This window comes from Canis lupus, chromosome 17 (genome assembly GCF_003254725.2).
Source record: "Canis lupus dingo isolate Sandy chromosome 17, ASM325472v2, whole genome shotgun sequence".
Lineage (NCBI taxonomy): Eukaryota > Metazoa > Chordata > Mammalia > Carnivora > Canidae > Canis > Canis lupus.
In genome coordinates this window covers 16,816,637-16,841,089 of record NC_064259.1, presented here as the reverse complement: position 1 = coordinate 16,841,089, position 24,453 = coordinate 16,816,637, and the positions used below count along the sequence as shown (strand labels likewise).

Here is a 24,453-nt window from a genome sequence, read left to right as displayed (position 1 = left end):
ATGCTAAATTTTTATTGTGTTGAATTCTTAATATTTTTCAACTTGTTTTAGCTTCATAATATTTCTCCAAATAATGGTCAAAACTATATTATTATATTACAGACAGGAAAACTGATCTCCATAGAAGTGAAGGGAATTGTTTAAATTAACAGCAGGGCATGGTTTTACTTCAAATCTTGCAGTTGGATCTGAATATCATGTACTCAAAAGCCACTCCTTCCTCCAAACTGATACAAGGAGTGTCATAATGATAAGTAATGGTCATTTTATTGTTCATTCATTGCAGAAAAATTAAAAACAGTAATATTCTCTAGTAATAGGAGCCCTTGCAAGTTAAAAAGTAATTCACTATTTGACATTCAAAAAACACGAAGTAGACATTTGATTTGTATATCTGCTCTCTATAGGCAGGTAAGTTTGTGACCTCTAATTAACTTCTAGAGAAGCCATTTCCTGGAACTAGTCACTGGAGCAGATGATACAGTATTTTTCCTTTTTCATTTCTGAGATTTCTGTGGGATCTTTGTACATTCAAAATATGAAAGGAAACTGATTATTTTCAAGTGAGATGGGAAAAATGTACTTGCGTTTAGTCTGTTTGGCAGTGATTGGTGTACACTAACTGCATTCAGTAAGGACTGGATATACATTTGACATTGTAGGCCTTGTCTGAAACAGAACAGTGAAGTTGAATGAAGCAGCTAAAAATAAGGCGATGGGCCATGGATGTAGATTGTTGTATGAAATAGGCCAATTCCGCACAGGCTCATCTGCCACCAAAGCTCAGATTTAGGCCAATTGAGGACCACCGCTTGACAGAGAACTCCATACTTACTCACCATTAATAGTAAAGGAAGCCTTCTTAAAGGAGTTGACTTATCACTTGTTCCCCCCACCCCCCCACATAAATATAATTAACTATGAAAGGTGGTGATGGCAGCAGAACATCTGTCTTTAGCTTTCAGATTTTTCACAGTCTGTTGATTAGGTTATGTTTTGTATTATTCCAATGTCCACAGCTGTCAAGTGAAATGGGAACAGGCCTGCCCGAATCAGGGAGCCGAGGTCTGCAGCGGCTTTTCACGTTCCACGTGGTAATAGCCGGTGACAGCTTCTACTCCGAACAAATTGTTTTCCGTTGGTTGATGGGTCTCAGCTGTTCTAACCTGGGAAGTGATGAGTTTTGCTTTCATTTGGAAAGTAAGATCTGTTCAAATAGAGTTGCTGGCTTCTTTGGGTGTTACTGTTTGTTTGATTTTTTTTTTTTTTTTTTTTTTTTTTTTTTTTTTTTTTAGCTACGCGTGTATGCACATGCAGTGGTGCCTTTGGTCCCTTTTGACTGCAAGTTCCAAATTTACCAAAGCAGAATATGTGGAGGCTTCCAACGTCTGTGCCGTTCTTGGTGCATAGGAAGGAGTGATCAACACAAGGGCAGAGGAGCATTTTGGACAGTCTCACTCCCACCAAACTGACACTGATTGCCCATCTTGACTCAGGAGCATTTGTTCCCGGGCTGATACCTTTTCCTCATGAGTGAGGTTCGTGCACACCAATATCCTTGGTAATGCCAAACAGTGGAATGCTAATTAAAATAATAGGATGGGAAAACATAGAGGGTCTTCCTTCAGAGTTGTCGATCTACTGACTCAATTTATTGCTGTAAGTGTGAGCAAATAGCATGGGAGTTGAATGTGTTTAAAATGGGAAAGTTGAGAAGAGTTTCCTCAGTACCTTCATGTTCCCTTCCCTTTCTACATATCAGAACATGGCCTTAGAAAAGGATCTAAACATACTTTGTCCCAATGGTATAAATAATAAATGATTGCTTGGTAACTTGCACTTTAATAAGAAACAATGAAAGGTATCTATTGCTATTCAATACAACTTTCTGTGATGGTAGAAATGTCCCATAGGAATGTGGGTGGTATGCCAGAGGGACTCAACTTTTATTTTTATTTCATTTCAGTTAACTTTAAAGAGCCACATGTGTCTAGTGCCTACCATATTGGAAGTGTGGAAATAGGCCATTAATGATGAGCTTTAAAGCCTTCAGCTATTTCAAATGAAGTATGTTTTTTTGACAAGAGTTTAATCATCCTGGCATTGCTGAAATGGTACCATTGCCACCTGAAAGAGTAGCACTGACCATTTCTAGTGTCTAGCACAGCAGTATTAAATCATAGGCAACAGTAAGAATGAAGAATGAATGTATGAGTATAGTGTCTTAGATTTCCAGTGTTACCTTCCTTTCTTAACTTGATGATTATATTTAAAATAAAATGTCTATATACAACTAGCAAAGAGTAAACACTCCATTAAAGGCAGCTATCTTCCTTTTTGCTATCATCATAATTATATGACATTTCTAGATACTCTAATTGCACATGTGGTATCAGTTAGAATGGTCATTGAGTCATAGATGAGTCCCATAAGTGATTCTGCACTTAATGTCACCAATGACAAAAATATCACAAAATTATTGTTCTAAAGATTTAAGGGTCCCAAAGAGAGCACTAAAAACATCACATTCCAAACAGAAGAGCTTTTGTCATATGTGATTCTATTCTCAACTCAAAATCAGCAATGCTGCTTAAGAATATAGTTACCAATATCACAGAATTTTGAAATTTAAAAAAATCTTATACCTCATTGTCTAAATAACTACTACACAGTGATTTTCGTGAGGGTGAGGAAAGGGAAAGTGTATGTAAACTATATTGAATTGTTAATTAAGAGTGGATTGAATCTACCATCATTTCCACTGAGTGCAGTTATAACTTTCTGCCGTTCATTCTCCCTGAAATGTATTTCCTAGTGTTCCCACCCATAGGACTTGTCAGCCACTGCTCCAGGCACTGAGATTGGTAGAAACTTATCTACTGGTTATATTAACATGAGAAAAAAAATTCTACCACAAGGCACTTAGCTGTCAGCCATATGATCTGAAGTAAATTCAATGAAATTGATTTGTTTTAATTCTTCAGTATTTCTAATTGGCCCCGAGCTGATTGCCAGTTAGTGTTTATAACATTAAATTCAGCTTAACCATTTGATTGTCAGTCTTTGCATTATCATGGACTCCGTAATTTCAGGCTTTTCAATTTGACTCTAACTCCTCAATTTGACCATATTAATATTTATTTTCTACTTTTCTGTTACATACAGAATGGTTCTGATGATGCAAAATATATTCAGTGGGCCTTTAATAGATTAGCAAAGCAGATGAATGCCTGGAGAAGGGATCAAGGTGATGAATTTTTTTGGTCCTGTAGCAAAGAAGACTTACAGATATGGTCTGCTGTGCATTAAGATGAAAGTAAGAAATCAAAATAGACATCATAAGATATGTGAGGCTTGGAAAACCCAGGAGTAAGAGTGTAGACTGGTCATTGGGCAGGAGTATTGGTGAGCAAAAGGCCAGTGTTGAAGGCTGAGCCTTGAGAAATGTCAAATATTTGAGTAGGGTGAGGAAAACATGGCAGGCCCAAGAAACTGTTTAGGATAAAAAAATAGAGATGAAGCAGAGTAAAAAGATGAGCTTGAGTCCTCTGCTAGAGAGCCGAGCTTTGTCTCTGTAAACCCAGGCACAGCATCTGAGACTGGATAAGTAGGACACCGGATTCAGTTTATTTTGTGCATTTTTTTCCTTTGATAAAAATATAAATCTCTATTCACTCATTTCCTTCATTTACATTCACATTGATCTGTTAAGACAAGCAGTTGAGATGGGGATAATTTTCCAGTTGAGCATGTGTCAGCATGATACTAAAAAATGTAGTTGGTGCACTGTACTCACCCCCCAAAAAAAGTTGTATATAATTCCTTTTAAGTAAACAGGCCATGAGAGAGGAGATGTTAATAAGTAATAAGGAAGGAAGGGATAATAAACCTTGAAAAAAAGTTAAAAGTTAAAGCACAGGCTAGATCAGCAGCATTTCATTGAGTAAAATGATGGTCCCTCTTCCTTTTCCTGCTATAGGTTATAAGGAAAGGAAAATCACATTGACTTGGTTCTGAAATTCTTTACTGGGAAGCCTGCTCATCTGAGGCCATACCTTTGCCTGTAGTGAGTTTTTACAAACAAATAAATTCTAATCAGAAATTAAAGGAGGGCATATTAGGGTTGGTTATGAAATAAATTATAATCAGAAGTTAAATGAGTGCAGGCCAGAGATCAAGGTTTGAATAATGGGACCTTAAGGAGCCAGAAGCTGCCAAATATTACCACCACAATTTCATGCTTTGAGGGGTCAACTGAGTTGATGGAAAAACCAGGTAGCAAGGGCATATAAAATTCTGCATAAAACATTCTGTGATGAACATTCTCTGCTACAGCTCTTCACTGTGTACAGGAAGCAGAATCTTATGCATGCTCTCAGAAAAAGCATAGAAGTTTCAAAGAAAGATCATTACGCCATAAAAACACTTTCTTTAAAAAATATATATGTATGTACATGTGTATGTTTCCTTTGAGACAGTATCTTTTGTGCTGTTATATAATATGCTTTTCTCACTTGTATATTTTCCATATAAATATTGAAATCTAAATTCATATTAATGGTTCTATATGGTTCCTATCCAGAAAAAAAAATGCTGTTTGGTTTATATCAGCCAGTTAATTTTATTGATCTCATGATATCTGATAAATCACCATTGGAGCTAAAGATATAGTGACCCAAGATTATCTCAAAGAAGCAAACTTTCACAAAGGTTTAATGGGCATCAATATATAGCTTTTCTCTATTCTGCTCACACTCAATATTGTGACGTTCAGAGGCTATAATAAACGGGGATAAATATTAACAATATAGGTTGGAGGAGGGAAAAATCTAGGTTTCATAGGTTTTTATTTGAAAATTGTATTGAGATAATTATAGATTTAGATTCAAGTGAAACAAAAGCAATACATTTGTACACTTTTCCCAGTTTCCCCCAAAGGAACCATTTTTCAAAACTATAGTAGAATATCACAACCAGAATATTGACATAAATACAATTCACTGATCATACATAACTTTCCCATTCTACTTTTACTGGTGTGTCTTGTATGAATACACAAGATACAAGAATACACAATTATATTTTTTACTAATGCAAATTTAGTAAAGTATTTTTATTCCTTGGTCAGATTTTTCTAAGTTTGAATATTTAATGCATTTTACATTTTTTTGGTGTCTGATATAGTTTAGGGCTTTTTTTTTTTAATATGAGTATAGTTCAAATGCAATGTTACATTAGTTTCAGATTTAGTTCTTTTATTTTCTAGGTGTTGAGCCTTTTTTAAAAAAATACCCTTTCCCTTTGGATTCGAAAGACTTACTTGATCATATACTATGAATGTAATATATTCTTTCCCCTGATTTTTCCAACATGTAGCACCGATGCTTCTGCCTTTTCTTGGCTTTATCCCACATCCTTTAGTTACTAGAGCTTTAAAATATATTTTACATTCTAGGAGAGAAAATCTACTCCCATTACTTTGTTTAAAATAAAAAACTTATTTGCAATCCTTAGACATTCTTCCAAATAAATAATTCATATAATTTAGTATTTGCTTTCATTTCTTAAGCAAATTATATCAGAATAAAATTGGTTTGTATTATGTTTGTAAATTAATACTTGGAATTTTCTTTCTTCTTACAAATTTTACCATATAAATTCTTGCCATTGAACTTAATGTTTAGATCTTTATTTTTTGTCCAAGTCTTTTTCATGGACCTCAGCAAAATTATTCAGTTTGCCTCAGGTTCTGCACATTTCCCAAGAGCCTCAGAGAAGTTTCCCTAGCTCTTAGATTGAATCATTAAACATGAGTGCTTCAGTGCATTTCTTTTCTTCTGACAGGGTGGCCACAACTGTTGGAGTGTTACCAGTAAGTAAAAGGAATATGAGTAACATGACTGTTTCTCTCTGATGGAAACTCAGGGTCTTATTTGGACTGAGACTCAAAGGTGTTACTCAATGGGGGCAGGATTGATTCCTGAGTAGGCTCAATGATCTCAGAAGAGTCCACAGCTTTCAGTATGGGTTTATACATCTCCCTAGTTGTGTTCTCTGTGCAATCCCATTTCCCTTAACTCCATCTATGCCCTCAGAATACAGAAAAGACAGTGAATATGAAATGTCACTTTTAAATGGCAGCTCAGAGAAGTAAGCAAATGCTTCACATTAGGCAGGAAGAGTCAAAGGTAATTCAAGTAGACCATATCAGAGAAAATAGAGGATTTGGGAATAGGTTGCTTGGAGTAAAAACAACATTTCTCCACTGCTTCTGCTACCGAAGTGTGACCATAGGACTAAATTTTGACCAATGGGAAGTGAGCAAGAAGAATGTGTATGAATTACAGGAAATATTGTCAGAGGAACATCATTTGCTCATTTTCAGCATTTCTCCTTATGGTGCTTAGAATACTGACATAGTGGCTTCCTCCAGATTTTTTTAGTATGAGAGGAAAATAAACTATTATCTTGTTAACTCACTGTTATTTTGGGTTTTACTGATAATTGCAGCTGAACTTGATTTTAACAAATATAGGATGTGTCTTTTGCAGAAGAATTCATACATAACAGCTACTGCCACAACATATCCTCAACAAATTACTGAACTTCATGAATGGAGAAAGGAATGTTCAGTCATCCAAGCAGAAAAACAACTCTCAAAGTGAAAAAAAAATAATCAGATTCACTTTCTGATTCTTTACAACAGCGCTGAATTTTTACCAAAAAAGCCTAGGTCTACAAGTTCAGCACGCAATAGTTTGTGACCAAACTGTCATAACAATCTGAGATATGTCTCATATCCAAGTGTCAAATAAAGACATCCTCAAACAGGGATGAACTTGGGAACTTGGGGAACTTCTGTACCTGTGAGAGAGTCTTGGGGAGAATTCTTTTAAAGGAAGAAAGACAGAAAAATTAAAACAAAAAACAAAAAACAAGAAATCTATGACCATGAAGTCTATCCAGAATCATGAATAGGAGCACCATGCTAAAAAGGGCTGGTGCTGAGTATCGGTTTTATTTAAATATTACACTACAAAAAGTGACACTGGAAGAAACGCCATTCTCAATCTTATGCATAATGAATGAATAACAAAACTCCCATAGTGAGAAAGAGGAAAGTGGGAGAAATGATAAAGTACAGCTCTTCTTTTTGTTCCAGACTTATATATTATGTCTTCTTGATGTTATCTTGGGCATATTAAAGTCAATATATATAAAACCAGATATGTTGTCTTTCTCCCCTAATATGGGCCCTTTGCACTGTTCCGTATCAGTGAATAATCACATCATTTATCCACAAACTTGTCTGAAAGACTCCAGTGGTCACTTTTCATAAGGAGCCAAGTCTTCTTGGTGCACAGGCACATGTGTGCTTTCCCCTCTGTCTCTTTCTGTCTCTTACCTTACCACCCTTCTCCTTTCCTCCCTCAGATGCAGACCTGCAGTAAAGCATCCTTTCACTTCTACTTCCTGGGACATGATCATGGGGCCAGAACCCCTACAGGTACCTTCCTTGAGTAGATAAATTCAATTCAGATTTTAAAGCTATGTCCCCAATATAATTTTACCAAAATAGGCACTGTATTGTGCCTCATCTGTATTCTTAAGTTCCAGCGTAGTTCAGAAGCAAGTGAGAGGCTTATAATTAATCTCTGCCCCCTCAAATCACATCATTATCTATTGTTTCTGCCTGTGTGGGTGAAGGACATTTTACCAACTCTCTGTAATTTAAAACTTTGATAACCTTTCTAAATCATTTGTTTTAAGTGTTTCTCTGGTATGGAGTATATGAGGTTTTGATTTGTGGTCTAAATGATATTGTTTCTTTCAATTGGTATCGTAGTCAATTTATATATGGGGTGACTGGGTGACAGGCACTGAGGGGGGCGCTTGATGGGATGAGCATTGGGTGTTATGCTATATGTTGGCAAATCGAACTTCAATAAAAAATATACAAAAAATGTATGTATGTACATATATGACAGATATCTTTAGTTTTAGATTTTTTGTGATATGTCCCTGTGCTTTGTAATCTCTACATGGTGATTTTCTTTGTTATATTCTGTGCATATGTTCTGATAATTTTGAAGGTTGTATCTTTTCTTCTATGGTGTTTCTAAAGGTAACTATAACTTTATGTAATATTTTATGTAATATAATCAGCACTTTTAAAAAAAGATTTTATTTATTTATTTGAGAGAGAGGGAACACAAGCAGGGGAACAGCAGAAGAAGAGGGATAACCTGCTAAGCAGGGACCCCAACATGGGACTCTATCCTAGGACCCTAAGATCCTGCACTGAACCAAAGGCAGACGCTTAACCAAATGAGCCACTCAGGTGCTTCTAATTAGTACTTTTTAAAAGTAATATCTACTTAGCAATAATAGCATTATAATTTTACTCTCTCTTCATGTTTCTTTTCCTGACCTCCTATGTTTCATTGACCTTTGGTTACAAAAGATGAAGAAAATAGTATCTATGTTATTTTTCCTGCCATTTGTCTGGTTATAGCATTCAGTGTTTATGACTCAATCTAAAACTAAACTTTATGACTAAATTTAAGCATAATCCCAACATTTCTTCTACTTCATTTGCCAAATGAAGTCAATGCACGTGTCTATAGACTTAATTTTTAGTAGTTTAGTGATTAAAAAAAATACAAAGGACCATGACAGAACCATTTTCAAGTTATCATTGAGATACTTGGGCAGCTCATGAAAAGTATTAAAGTAGCAATTTTAATAACCACCATAACATAACAAATATATTTTTTAATTACCCTCTGCTCCTATTTGGTTTCTGAATTGGTCAGTGTCTATAGACGAAAGAGATTCATTACTAACATGCAGAATTCAATAGAGAACATAAAATATACAAAATGGTAGCTAAAATAATGGCTAAGAGTTGTGGGATCAATGGCCTGCTTTGAAGCCTAACTTTACCACCTACTATTTGAGAAAAGTACTAATATTTCCTGTAAAATGGAGATTAGAAATGAGACCACAAGTTAAATGAGGATTATAAAAAAAATAAAGCATGTAGAAAAATGTCATCACATAGTATGTACTCAACAAACACTGACCATTATGGTATTATCCATCTTCTTAATGTTTGCTGGTCTGTTAGGTGAAAAATGGTAGCTAGTTGTTGTTTGAATTTGCAGCTTCCAGATCAATAATAAATTAAACATCTTTTTAAAAACATGTTTATTAGCCATTTGTATCCCTTCTATGAGTTGCTTGTTAATGCTGTTTGCCCATTTTTCTCCTGGGTTATTTGTCTTTTTTGAATAAATTTGTTGGAGTTTTGTTTTGTTTTGTTTTGTTTTACATTAGACACAGTAATCTTTTTTGTGTATTATATATATATTTTTTTTTCTGCAAACTTTACTCTTAGCCTTGGGTTTATACTTTTAAAGCATTTTTAAAAGTGATATACATTTAGAAAAAGGTGCATCTCCATGAACTTTCATAATCTGAACACATGTATATTCAGCTAGCACCTAAATCATAGAAAAAAAAAAATAATCCAGTAGCTCAGAAACTCTCTTCTTGGTCCATCCTTGGCAGTATCACATCCAACTGTAACTATTATCTTCACTTCTGACAACATAGATTAATGTGTTTTCATGTTTTTGTACTTTAAATGAATTTAAATCATATGGAATTGAACTCTTTTGTGTCTGGCTTCTGACATTTGTAATTTAATTTTGTTTAATTATGGCACCTTTCATTTTAGTAGGGTTTTTTATGTGTAATTATGTTTAATAATTTAATCCCGTAAAAACTCAGTGAAGTGAAAAAAGAAGATACTTTTACATATAGTTATAGAAAAGTTTGGACTAGTAAATTTTAGTATAAAGTGACTTTTTTTAGTAATTTCATCTTCTAATGTTTCTCAGAAAAGAGAATGAAAACATTTTAATCATTGGGATTCTAATTTTCAACAGTATCTCATCTAATCTTCATTATGTAGTTTTTAAAGATTTCTATAGTCTAGCTCACCTGACCTTTGCATCTATATTATGTGCTACTCTCTGAAGCAGTCTATAAAGGCAGAGCTGTCATTATCTTCCAAACCTAAGGTCTCTTTGCATCTTTCATTGTGTCTGGAGTTGCCCGTTTGGTGCCCCTTCACTATTCAGATACACGTTATCTCCGATACCTAACTCTACAGTCACAGTGTCTTGAGGCCAATGCATATTTATTGAGCAACTCCAGTGTTTCATTGAAGTCCTGAGGTTAAAAAAAAATGTGATGGAAAGTCATTGTTATTAATGTGATCACAATCCAGTAGGAGAAACATTATTTAAATGTATAATTATAATCAAGTAAGTTTGGAAATACGGACAAGTTATAAAATTTGTATAAGGGAAAGAGTGGTTCACTTTGCATACATCAAAACTCATTGAAATTAAGAAGTGAAAGCTTGACAGAGTGATATATGATGAGTGTTAGGAACAAAGCCTATGAGTTCTCAGACATGACAAAGAATGTTTTAAGAAGAGGGAGCAGATTGTGGAAATTCACTGAAGATAGAAGCATTCTAGCAGTTAGGTGTGGAAATCCCTGCATCCTAATGGAAAAGACAGAAATTGGTCCCTATTTGGAAAAGAACTCACAAAGCATGAAGCAAGATTAGGCAGTGGGGCATTTATTAAGAGGTAAGGTTAAAGAGGTAGATTGTGCTCATATTATGAAGGGATATGTCACATAGCATCCATAGAAAAGGGTATGAATTTTCTCCTATTTTTAGTGAGGAGCTTAAAGAATGTAAGGGATGACTCTATTTTATGTAGATCACTCTGCACTTATGACAGGTGCAAAGTGACAGGGCTAGAGGAATAGCTGTGCCACTAACTGATGATGCATCCGAACTTCTCTCTTACTAGAACCATCAGTCATCTTGCTATCTGCCACCTAACTCCTGGCAGCCCAGGCTGGGGGGGTGGGGGGCGGGTAACCACGGTCTGCACTCTCTATTTGTGTGCCTAGGTGACTGGTAACTTTTGAAGAAAATATCACCATGCCTGTATATGACATCTAAATCTGTGTCCACTATTACAGGAGTCTCAGTATCACTCAGCAATCATTTCAGTTTTCTTCCTGGGAAGGATTGCTCTTATTCTTCTCAGTTACTCTTTTAAAACTCAGATCTTGTCTTAAAACTGTTATCTGACTACATAAATTTTATCCTCAGCGAACAAATTTGCCTTTTATTTCTTGAAGAATATTGAAGACTTCAAGAACAATTTTTCTAAAAACTTTTTTCTCTCTCCCCACCAAGATAAAACTGCTGCTTATTACTGCTAGGTATTACTGAAGGACGCAAAAATACTGATTCAAAGGGGCACATGCATCCCAGTGTTTATAGTAACATTATCAACAATAGCCAAATTATGGAAAGAGCCCAAATGTCTCTTGACTATAGAATGGTTAAAGAAAATGTGACACACACACACACACACACACACACACTAGAATGTTATTACTCAGGCATCAAAAAAGAATGACATCTTGCCATTTGCAATGATGTGGATGGAACTAGAGTGTATGATTATGCTAAGCGAAATAAGTCAGTGAGAGAAAGACAAATACCATATGATCTCACTCATATGTGGGATTTAAGAAAACAGATGAACATATGGGAAGGAAAAAGAAAAAAAAAAGAGGGAGGCAAGCCATAAGAGACTCTTAACTACTGAGAGCAAACTGAGATTTGATGGAGGAGAGGTGAGTAGTAGGGGATGGGTTAAATGAGTGATGGGTATTAAGAAGAGCACTTAATGTGATGAACACTGGGTGATATATACAAGTGATGAATCACTAAATTCTACTCTTGAAACCATTATTACCCTACATGTTAACTAACTGGAATTTAAAAACTTGAAACAGGGACATCTGGGTGGTTCAGCAGTTGAGCGTCTACCTTTGGCTCAGGGTGTGATCCAGGGGTCCAGCATCAGGTTCCTTGTAGGGAGCCTGCTTCTCCCTCTGTCTATGTCTCTCTCTCTTTCTCTCTCTCTCTCTGTGTATCTCTCTCACTTTTTTTCTCTCTCTCATGATTAAACAAACAAAATATTTTTAAAAATAAAAATAAAAACTAGAAACCACCCAACAAACTAAATATATTGCTTATTTATGGCTATATTTAGCTCTTTCCCCTGGAGGGTCAGGGACAAGATTTCCCTTCTCCTGTGTGAAAAAATCCCATCCAGTTTTACCTGTAACTCCATATCCCTGTATTTCCCCACATTGACTCATCTTCTCTGTTAGAACTTCAATTTCTCATGTCCATTTTATTCAATTTAGCTTATATTATTCAAGACCCCATCCTAAATTTAAACCTAGCAACACTGATGTGTTTCTTTGCTAGACTTAGCATTACTGCTTTATGTAAGGAAGAAGCAGTGAGCTACTTCTCTCAGTGGAAGAGACTCTCTTCTATGTGTCTTTTGCTCCTAGTACAGTTGGAGGCCACCATAGAAGTGTAAGTCTTCAGTTCATGTGCCATGCATGGTAAAAGTTCCATATGAGGACTATCACCTGGTATTCTGTTTACAAGCCTATGATTAATTTCCCATAAGTTAATAGTTAAAAATTTCCCCATCACTGTGTTATAGCTAAATCTTGACTTCCACCCCTGCCACTTGGAGCCCAAGAGTACAGATGGGATAACATTAAATGGCCCTATTCACTTATTCCTGTGAACAACTTTTTCTTTGCTTGTGAGACTCGTGGGTCAATTAACCCTTTTCTTTCTCAAGCTGAACTGTTTGCACTTGGTTTCTCCTTGATTACAAGTGCTAAGTATTTCCTAGCTTTTGTATGATTTTGGTCAACTAATCCAAATATGTTTCCTGGAAACCTTTGTGCCATGTACTGGTCTAGATTCTGAAAATATAAATGTGAATAAAACAACTTTCCTGAACTCATGGGTCTTACATTAGGAAGAGTAGATGGTAGTGGGTAGCATGCAAACAGACAATACATAGTTTTTTAAAATAAATAAATGCACAAATTGATTTTTTAAAAGGAGTGAAGGTTAGGTAGGAGTAGTTAGAATCATTTTGCTTTCTTCATTTCATACTGCCTGAATGGAGTTTTCACACTTCTGTGCTTTCAGTCTTTGCGTTTTTGTGAGTATGTTCTGCAGACCTCAGCACAGGTCTCATTTATACAGCCAAGATTTTGCAGAATAATGTGGTCATCTTTGACTTTGAGAAAATGTCTCTTAGATCATTGAGGGTCTGTGCTACAGAGGGTGTTGTTTTGTTTTCATATCAATTTGTCTATATTTCAAAATATTGAAACTCTATCTCATTCCATTAAGCTAAATTGGGATGAAAGCCCTTTCTTATGTGATAACCTCTCCATTCAGTTCTTGGCATGAACTTTTGGTTTCCCACTTGTGTTCAGTCTTGGAGGAACAGGACCTGTGTCATCCTTGCATCAAGTGTAATTTTTTTTCACGTGTAATTTTTTTAAGATTTTATTTATTCATGAAAGACACAGAGAGAAAGGCAGAGACATAGGCAGAGGGAGAAGAAGGCTCTCTATGGGGAGCCTGTTGTAGGACTCGATCCCAGGACCCTGGGATCATGATCTGAGCCAAAGACAGATGCTCAACCACTGAGCCACCCAGGTAACCTACAGTGTACTGTTGAACAAGGTCTGTGATAGATGGGGCAAAGGATTTTTTTTTTAAATGGGAAGGACTCTACACTGGAAGAAAGCAACATGCTAATGTTGCTTTGGCAAATTCAGAAATCAGTCAAATCAATTAGGCAGCAAGATGAGGACCAATCTCTAGCTTGTTCACCCATAGTTTGTCTTCCTACCATCTGTGTTAGCCTCCTATGTTTCTGTCATTGGGAAAGATTTAAGTGGCTTCGGGAAGCTGTGTTTTCATCTTTTATTTTGCTAACAGTGAGTGAAAGGGCTTTGGCAAAGAAGTGAGAATGGTAATAGTATACTCAGGTAGATTTCAGCCTTCTATCCAACATGAGCCAGGTCTACACAATGGAAGAAGAAAACTTTTAAGCGTATCATATGTAGAGCTTTATAGATTGCAACCCAAAAACTGAACATTAAAATAACACATGATGACCATTTCTTTCTGGCCTTTAATGAGCCACTGCTGAGACAGGTTTTGTCATTTCCTCCTAAGGCTCACAATAGGCACTGAGTGGTCAGCAAAAGATTAATAAGACACAGAATTAAAAATTGAGTGTTTATCAACAGCTCCATATCCAAGCTTATGTTCAGGAGTAGGTGGAATAAAAAAAAAATAGATCATAATGAAGGCATATTTCACAAATATCAAGTCTTCCCTGGGCTTCTTTCTCAGTGCATATGATGAGTTATGGTCAATCGTGTTCTAGATATTGGCACAAAGGGTGCTCTGAAGGAGTAAAACTTCTTCTTCTTCCATTGTCACTTATGTCATTTACTACTGACTGTTGATATTCAGGCCTGTTTTTACATGTGATAGTTTTTGTGTCAACGTGACTCATCCTAGGGTACCAAGATATTTGCTTAAGCATTACTCTGAGTATGTGTGTGAGGATGTCTCTGGATGAAGTCAATATTTGAATCTATATACTGAGTAAAGCAGATTGTTCTCCCAATGTGGGTGGACCTCATTCAGTTAGTTAAAGACCTGGATAGAACAGACAGTGGGATAGCTGAACCTCCCATAAGTTAGAGGAAATTCCTCCTGACTTACTGCCTTGAGCTGGGACATCAATTCTTTCTTGCCTTTGAAGATGAACTGAAACACTGGCTCTCTCTGGGTCTCCAGGATGCTGAATCAATCAGTCTCTCTTTCTCAACAATTGGATCTGTTTCTCTAGAGAGCCCTGACTAGTGTAATACCCATGTGATCCTGTCCTAGGGATGGTGTATGTATTTTGAAGGGAAGGACAATGAACATGAGGAGACTAAGGAACATTTCTGAGTTTTTAGAAGGCTCATCCTTCCCTCTGCTTCTTCATTGGTTCTCCTCTTCCCTGAAAAAGGGCCTTTGTAAGAAATAGCATCTTACTTTCAGGAGTTAATAAGCCAATGAAGGATGGGAATTGTACACAATTGACTCCAAGTATAAAATAAAACTCTTAAGAAACTCCCTCAGCCAGTGTGCTTGCCAGTGAATCTAGATCATTCCCAGTTTTCATTAAGTGAAACAGGGGATCCCTGGGTGGTGCAGCGGTTTGGCGCCTGCCTTTGGCCCAGGGTGCGATCCTGGAGACCCGGGATCGAATCCCACATTGGGCTCCCGGTGCATGGAGCCTGCTTCTTCCTCTGCCTATGTCTCTGCCTCTCTCTCTCTCTCTGTGACTATCATAAATAAATAAAAATTAAAAAAAAAAAAAGTGAAACATTCCCAACTTCAGCAAAGCTCTTCTTCTCTAATGTAAGTAGATATCTGACTCTGACTCAAATAGCTTTCATGCTGCATATTATTTCCAGTGATATAGGCAACAATTCCAGAAAACAGCAGGATAGTTGTTTGCTAAAAAGAAGTGTAGGAAGAAGGAAGAATACTTAAGAAAGTGTACTTAGATTGCATTCCTCCTTATTCCATGTATTTCAACATGATGACAAAAACCTAACAAACACCTAACATTGGTGTCTCAGGAGCTTAGAGCGAATTCAGACTTGGTCTTCCTGAATATCTTAGAATCTCACATCATTTATTTCTATAAACAAGCGTCTGTAATTCAAAATAATTTACATTTATTGATAAAAGTCACTGTGGATAGACATTTCATTTTTTTCCTAATAAAGTTGTCTTCCTAGTATATCTAAATTTAATAAAATTATAATTTTTCAAACACTAGAAAAAGTGAGTGAGTACTTTACCAGTTGTTTCTTATTCACTCTTCACAATGAAAAGGAAAGATGAACATTTTTTTTTGCAGATGAGAAAAAATGAGGCTTAGAGTGTTAAAATGAACTACCCAACTGGGTGCCTGGGTGGCTCAATTGATTAAGTGTCTGACTCCCAGTTTCCACTCAGGTCTTGAGATGAAGCCCAGTGTTGGACTCCTTGGTGCTCGTCACAGAATCGGCCTGAGATACTTTCCCCTCCCTTCTCCCTTCCCCTCTGCTCTTCCCCCCACCTCACACACTCTCTCTCTCTCAAACATATTTATCATCTATCATCTATCTATCTATCTATCTATCTATCTATCTATCTATCTATCATCTATCTGTCCTCTAAAAGATTTACCCAGTGTTACCCAGTTGGTAAGTGGAAGCACTAGAATTTAATTTTAAATTTGCTAGGCTTTGGGACATGATTCTTGATATCCAACTATGGATCCTGAAGTCACACTCACATCACAGTGGACATCTAAGGAAAGGGTGAAGTGGTAGACAAATCAAGATGAAAAAAAAGTCCAGCCCTCTTTTCATTCAAACATTTATTCATCAGTTTGTCCATTTATCATGCATATTTAACCTCCCTTTGTACCAGTCATTGAGGAGGATGTCACAGTACATATATTAATCATAGTCTATGATGTCAAATAACTCACAGTTGTATCCTTTGAATTGGAAGCATTTTGTTTTTACAGTTGTCTCTCCTTTACCTCCTCATCTTCACTGCCATTCCTGTCCTTTGCTTACTCACATGCCTTGTCCCCTAATGCTTAATCTCCAGGTAGTGCTCAACCCTCATCTTTTTCAGAAAACCTGCCCTGAGTACACTAATCCTCCTCAGATACTTAACATGAGATGCAGCCCAGTAATTAATTGCTCCCTAAATGTTCTCTCTGATGTTTCCAAAAAACTGTCAGCTTATGGACAACAAGATCTGTGGATAAGACATTTTCCCCCTTATCAAAAAACATAATACTGGCCCCCTAGCAGCTGTTAAATAAATTCAGTATAATTTTTAGCTAGGTGTATTTCTTGAAATTCAGCCATACATTACTAGGGCATCACTTAAGTTGCTCAGCCCTTTGTTTAAACATTGAAATGACTGGCATCCTCTCAGTTATCTAGGTCCTTCCTTAACTCCTGGTACATATTCAATCTCCAATCTTGTCCAACTTCTCCCAGTTCCAAGGAGAAGGATTCCATTAATTTGCAACCACATTTGTTTTTCATAATAGCAGGAATGAACTCCTGAAGTCCCATTGGAAAAGCAGGTAGCTGATTATCTAAATGGTTCTCATGCACAGCAACATAATTTTTCATCTGGGTTTTAAAAAATTGCAAAACATGATACTCCAAACACAAAACTGCTGATGTACATTTTTTGTTTAATTTTGCCAAATGCACTGGGCTCAAATATGGAAGAGAATTCTTCTTTTTTCTATCAGCCAAGATTTTCTTTCATTGCTAGCACTCTGGAACCTTGTACCTTGTTGAGATTTGATGGTGACCTCACAGGTACCTTATTAATAATAAACCAGAGGGGCTCAGCAGAGCTTGGGTTTGGTGTAATAAATCATACTGTAAGTAAGTGCCGTGTTTGCAGTTTTGGAATTTAGAGGAATATAATAACTGAGATTGAGGGTCTGGCAGGTGGTAAAAGTGACTAGGGGTGGGGACTGGCCTTTTATGGATCTGACATGTGCTTATGGTTATTAATTACTTTTGAGTTTTACATTGCTAATTGCCAGTATTCTTTCCAGTTACATTGTAATTGAATTTTTAAAAATGAAGCTTCAAATATCAGGTCCAGATATTATATTGTGCCTCTACCTAAGGAAGTATATACAGTTTAGTTTACTTGAAATCCTAGATAATAAGATAACTAATGATATTCAAAGCAGCAAATACATAGTATGGGAAATGCCAGGAGGTTATAAAAGAGAAATAAGATCTCAAAAAGTTAACATGTGGATTTTTGCTATTCAGTGACCCAGTATACATTCAGTTGTTCTGTTTAGCAGAAAAATCCTTTCAGTCACTAAGAAAGAGCACTGCTAGTGTATTTCCAAGTTCATGTGTTTTAAAACACAGTCTATTTTCCATACATTTTTGTGCCCACACTGTGCTAAATGATGAAGGTGAATCTGTTAAAAGCATGTCTTCAGTCATATGAACATTGCTATGTGAGCACTTTAGCGTAGTTCAGTATTTCCTAAAAACTTGGATATGGACATCGTGGACAGTCTGAGGAAACTGTGAACTTCTTTCTCATGCACATGTATACAACATAAATACACTAGAACTTGTCAACAAATTGGGGAACACAGGTAGGGGATCCTTGGGTCTCTGTTTTGATGGATCCCAGAATAGGAATGCCTGGTGCAGGGTGTGCTGACTGATGATCCAACTATATCACCACTCCACTATGGTAATGGATTGTCATAAGAATGATCCCTGGTTACTGTGAAAGATTACACCATGTCTTTTGTCCTTTCTTAAGAAGGCAGGTAGTTGGGCAACTCATTTGTTGGTTAGAATTTTCAAATAAAGTAGCTATTCCTTAATTAAGCTTTACAGAGCAAACTGTAATGGTGAAATGCTGTTTATTATAATGACAGTTTATTCTTTGACAATAATTGCTAAATAAGGAATAAATGGAAAAATGACCTGCCCAGGGTTACCTTCTGCACATGGGAGACTTAGAGTAAGAAGCTGTTGCGCAATCCCACTATCTCCTCTCAAGAAGTTAGAATGTCCTGCATGAGTAGGGCTGCACACATTTCTCAGAAAAGCCAAATTGCCCCACAACTGTACCATTAACATCTTGAAACATCACTCTTTTCCAGCATCCCCTTCCTTATCACACTGCCTACCTGAGACTTCATTGTCATCAAAGAGGAATTTGATTGGAAGCCCGAATTTCACATAATCATAAATCTCTGCAAAGATGAGAAAATAGAGGCTCCGAGAAGGAAAGGGAATGATTCTTCTAAATCTCCACTAAGCAAGAGATTGGAAATGAAGGCCAATTCAGTGCTCTCTCAGAATTGGGCTCCATGCAACCACTGGGAGTACAGTTCCTTGGGATTTAGCAAACCCGTGGTAACTGCTTTCAGGGAGAAAGCAGCCTGGAAACAACATTATTGACCTCTGTTAGAGAGAAGCCTGCTCACAGATCTAACAAAAGTTCATGTCTAATGGATGTGTTCTTCAATGCCTCTCTGTAAGGCAAGATGCCTTTAACAGCATCTTTGAAATTATAGTACTTTGTTCTAGTTTCACAGTAAATGCTCCGATGACTATGTGGACTCTCTTGGGTTTCTTCTTTCTTTGCTGTGCTGTGAAAACACACACTGCATATACATTGTTATTATCATTGTTGCTAAGAAGTAAGAGAGCATGAGTTTCTACCCCATCATCTGTGCAGAGCAGAGGCAGTGAATCCTACTGGAGCGTAATAACAATCTATAAGTAAACCAGTCATGGTAAAATCTATCAAAAATGTGGCAATTTACGAAAATATGTCCCTCAAGCACACCAAAGTTGTCATCAAAGTGAGTTAGCTGCCAATTAACTTCTACATCTTGCACAAAGGGCACAGAATTCTAGTGTAAAAATGAAACCAGTTAATGCATATCTACTGTCTATGAACAAATAAATCAGAAACAAAAAATGAACATGCTACTTGGTGCTTTTCAATGTATGTTACTATCTTATGGAATGGTGCTGTTTAGACTTCTGATTTAGGGAAATTATTTTCAAAGGAGACAATGATAAAGATATTTTTGCCTACAGATTTGAGTTTCAAATTTCAGCCGGTGAGCACTTAATTGATCATCAAATACATTTTAGGCACTAGGTCACACAAAGCAGGATAATTTGTTGAAAACTCATAGCGCTGCTATTCATTCTTGTCATAGATTACAGTCAGTATATTTATAGTTTCAACAAATCATTCACTTTTCACACTGAGAATTCAGTTAATTCACTTTTGCAAAATTCACCTATACCCCAAATAGAAGTATGTAGAGGATGCTACATGTGCCTGAGAGAGAGAATGAAATGTTCAGGAAAGGAGGAGATATTTGTATTGGGCCTTGAGGGATACTTAGGTTTCTATCATTTCCAGCCAACCTATTAGTGTGTTCTTGTTCTGCTTCACTTATTCAGCTGAATTCCCTCAAAAACAAAGAACTAAACAAAAATAACAGCTACCATGCCTGTAATCTACCTCCCAACCCTGAGCTTACTCACTCTGAAGAGTTTCTGCAACACTTGTCTGTGGCACAGAAAGTTGCACATTTTTCCAGCATTCCACTATCCTGGTATCATGGGGAGTCTCTTGATGCTTTATGACTGACTCTAATACAAGACTTTCACATCATACTTCAGAGCTCATAAGCAAAGTATGTAGTCACGGAGAGTACAGAGTAATTTTCCCCTGCCCATATTCATTCACCCAGCCCTCAGCCAACCACTTACTCATTCATCTTGATGGTAACACTATGTATGATGGGCTCTTCCTGGAAAGCCTCTATGCACACCTGCACATTTGCTACTTAGCTCACCATCAAACCTTCCCTGATCCTCTGTGCCTTTCAAGATAATGCTTTCACCTAAAATCTCATCATTCATCAGTTCTACTTCTTTTATGCTTTGATCATTTTCTTCAGTCACATAATTCAATAAATATATATTGAGCCTACTGTATTCTAGGTATTGTGGAAGCTTTGAAACAGCACTGACTCAAAAACAAAAATGTTTGCCCTATTTGAGTGTACAGTGTATTATGGGGAATGAGATGATAGATAAATAAGTAGCATATATTGTAATAAGTGCTCTGGAGAAGACCAGATTATAACAAAGACAAGGAATGCTTGAGTCTTGAACAGTAGTAAAAAAGATGATCAGGGAGGCTTCATGGAGAAGGGAATATTTGAGCAAAAATCTAAAGGGGTATAATTAGACAAGCATTTATCAAGCAGCTGTTGTTTTACTACCCCCTAAGATTGTAAAATAAATAGATAGATCAGTCTCTTGTCTCTATATTATTTCAATACTATATTAGGCATTAAACAGCTTGAGACCTATTCATTATTTTTATTTTTCATATCCAATACAGAATCAGATACTTAGTGCTTATAAAAAGAATACTTAGTGCTTATAAAGTGGATGAATACTTGAAGGCATGAGCAAATAAATGCTGATCTATTTTTTCTAAACTTTTAAAATCTTAGTTTGCACCTCCCCCCCAAAAAAATGCTTTGGAAGAGGCACTAAGGTAAATTCAATATTTCATGAGTTCCTCCATATTTCCCAGCTCCCTTTGCAGTTAGCAGGGCAGACGACTAGTTTTATCCAATAAGGCACAAGCAGAAGTGAAATGTATCACTCCTAAGCCAAGGCATTTAGGAGACAATGCATGGCCCTCCAACACCCTCTTCCCTCTACTCTGGAGATCTTAAAGGCTACATGTTGAAATGAGATTGCCAAAACAAGAATATCATGGCTCATTAGATGGAGAAGGGTCTTATTAGCTTGCAGCAGATTTTAAGGGAGAGAAGTAAATTATTTTTTGCTAAGTCACTAAGATGTTATAAATTTTTTGCTACCATAACACTGTCTAGTTTGTTCTTATCAAGTGAGTTTGAGCATATCATCGTTGGGAATATGTCATCAGTCTTTTAGGCATCACTGAAAATATCGCAGAAATAGGAATGAGTGCACTGAGAGGTCTCAGTAATTATATTTAAACATTTTAGTTAGCTGAAAAGTCATGATATTGGTGTCAGATCAGTTCGAGGAAAGTAAAAGGCTTTTCTGAAGATATCCATATGGCATCTGGAGATCCTATAATAAGAAGGCCCTCAACTAAATTTCTTTGAACTTTTAGTTGCTATTCTATTCACCCTGAGTTGCATTCACCCTGAGTTGTATGGGAGAGGGGTCAAAAATAGTATCTTTGGCTTTTTAAAAATCTTTAACTGCTCCTAAGGAAATGAGGGACATGAAGTACTGAGACTCTTACTGCCTTGGAAATGCTCATGTTGAGTATATATACCTCAACTGACAGTTTATTCTCAAGATTTTCACTAGACTACCTTGCTGTCCTATGAACTCCTGGGTATTGGGAACTTTAATCTGTTACACTCCTCACATTACTGAGCAAGAGAAGGATCAATAAAATATTGATAACTGTATTTGGTTGGTTAGTTCATTAGTTGGTTGCTTATTTGGGTAATGAAAGAAAGAAAGAGAAAGAAAGAAAGAAGAAAGAAAGAAAGAAAGAAAGAAAGAAAGAAAGAAAGAAAGAAAGAAAGAAAGAAAGAAAGAAACAGACCAGACTGGTGAGAACACAAACTTACTTTCAAATTACTTAGATATTTGAGTCTGAATCTGACTTTCTTAAATCTGAGATTTATCACTCACTTTTTTATCTGTCTCCAGTCTAGATACTGAAGACCAAACTATCAGTAGGCATACTCATTTGCAAACAAAATAAACTAACTGGATGATTTAAGCAGAAAAGTCAGGTGAGTGGACAGCCAAGATCACAGATATAAAGCCAAGAACATGCTCAAATCATCTAAAGACCTGATATGTGAGGTCACCAAAACCAGACACCACACTGGGCACTAAGTGCTACAATTTACACCACCAATACTCCTAGCCTTGGCCACTGGAAGGCACAACCAGCATTATTGTCACTGATGCCTAGGCTATTCTCTCTGTAATCTCTTCCTCTCAAAATGGCTAAGTATCTCTTGTATGTTCTTTTTTTTTTTTTTTTTTTTTTTTTAAATTTTTATTTATTTACGATAGTCACAGAGAGAGAGAGAGGCAGAGACACAGGCAGAGGGAGAAGCAGGCTCCATGCATCGGGAACCTGATATGGGATTCGATCCCGGGTCTCCAGGATCGCACCCTGGGCTAAAGGCAGGCACCAAACCGCTGCGCCACCCAGGGATCCCTCTCTTGTATGTTCTTGATAGTCAATCTTCTAAGTATACCATTTGCTGTATTCATTTGTTCACCTCAAATTCATATTGCAACCCAAAACAATTGGCTTCTTGCTTCATCACTCCACTGATGCTGCCTTTTGGCTAAGATCTCAGTGATGTTCTAATTAGTAAATGCAATGACCACTTTGTCCAACTAAATTCTGATAGATTTAATATTCTTGATAACTCCCTTTGTCATCAGCACCTGTTTTCCTGCCCATGCTTTAAAATACTAATATTCCAAGGATTTAGTCTGCAACCCAGAGATCTACTCACTAGGAACTTCCCAGGGATCTCATCCATTCTTGTGATTTTAACTACCACCTACATGGTGATGACATCAATATCAGGATTGTCTTCTGAGCTTCAGACTTGGATATAGAGTTGCTGCTAAACATCTCTAATTGGGTATCTCACAGGAACTTTACGATTACTGTATCTTCAATTTAGCTTACCATGCATCCCCCAAAGTGATTTTATTTTTATGTTCCTTGACCCAATGAATGATACTTTCCTAGCTTCTCAACCAGCGAGCAACCTGGTTGTCATCCTTTGGCATTTTGCTCACCCCCATACTACTAAATCAGACAGTCTCATGTGCTATAGTTTTGTATTCTTTTGAGCCTGTTTGGTGAAAAAGAATAACCTCTTAGTTCAGGCTTTCACCATAATTGTCAATAATTTGCAACATAGTCCCTGCTGGGTGGGACACATAATGCTGAATGGAGTGCCACTTGCTCTTCTTCTAAAGTGAAATCTTTTTTTTTTTTTTTAAGATTTTATTTTATTTATTCATGAGAGTCATGAGAGAGAGAGAGAGAGGCAGAGACACAGGCAGAAGGAGAAACAGGCTCCATGCAGGCAGCCTGACGTGGGATTTGATCCCAGGTCTCCAGGATCACATCCCGGGCTGAAGGCGGTACTAAACCGCTGGACCACCAGGCCTTCCCTGGAATCTTATTTTAAAGAGGTAATATGTTGAGATCTTTGCCTCTATGAAACTTATTCTCTGTAACTCCCGATTTGGTCTTGAAATTAGGCACTCTATGCTTATTAATTTTCACTGAAACAAGTTATACCTCTCAAATCATTTATATATCTGGCAAGTGTTGTTTGAGCATATAAGAAATATAAGATAGTTCCCGCCATCAGACAATTTACTATCAATAGAACCAGGGACAGATACATGTAACTATTTACATATGATAAAGGCCATAAATGGGCTATAAACCCAATATGGGAATTCAAAAAAGGAAACCCACCAGCACATTAGGATCAGAGGAAGCAGTGCTGTGAAAGTGTCATTCAAATGGGGTCTAGAAGCTTTTTATCTTGATTAAGTCCCAATAATTCATTTTTGCTTTTGTTTCCCTTCCCTTCATAGATGTATCTTGCAAGAAGTTGCTGAGGTCAAGTTCCAAAAGGGTTCAAAAAAGGTGTTGCCTGTGTTCTCCTCTAGGATTTTGATGGATTCTTGTCTCACATTTAGATCTTTCATCCATTTTGAGTTTATCTTTGTGTATTGTGTAAGAGAATGGTCTAGTTTCATTCTTTTGCATGTAGA

At 36.7% G+C, this 24,453-nt stretch overlaps 1 long non-coding RNA gene across 1 annotated transcript; it reads left to right on the top strand.

Moving 5' to 3' along the window:
- Positions 1 to 1,299: 1,299 nt before the first annotated feature.
- Positions 1,300 to 19,416, top strand: LOC125752854 (uncharacterized). Its single transcript, XR_007403325.1, has 3 exons — positions 1,300 to 1,538; positions 7,435 to 7,507; positions 18,735 to 19,416. It is a non-coding gene; the product is annotated as an uncharacterized LOC125752854 (long non-coding RNA).
- The last annotated feature ends 5,037 nt before the right edge of the window (positions 19,417 to 24,453 follow it).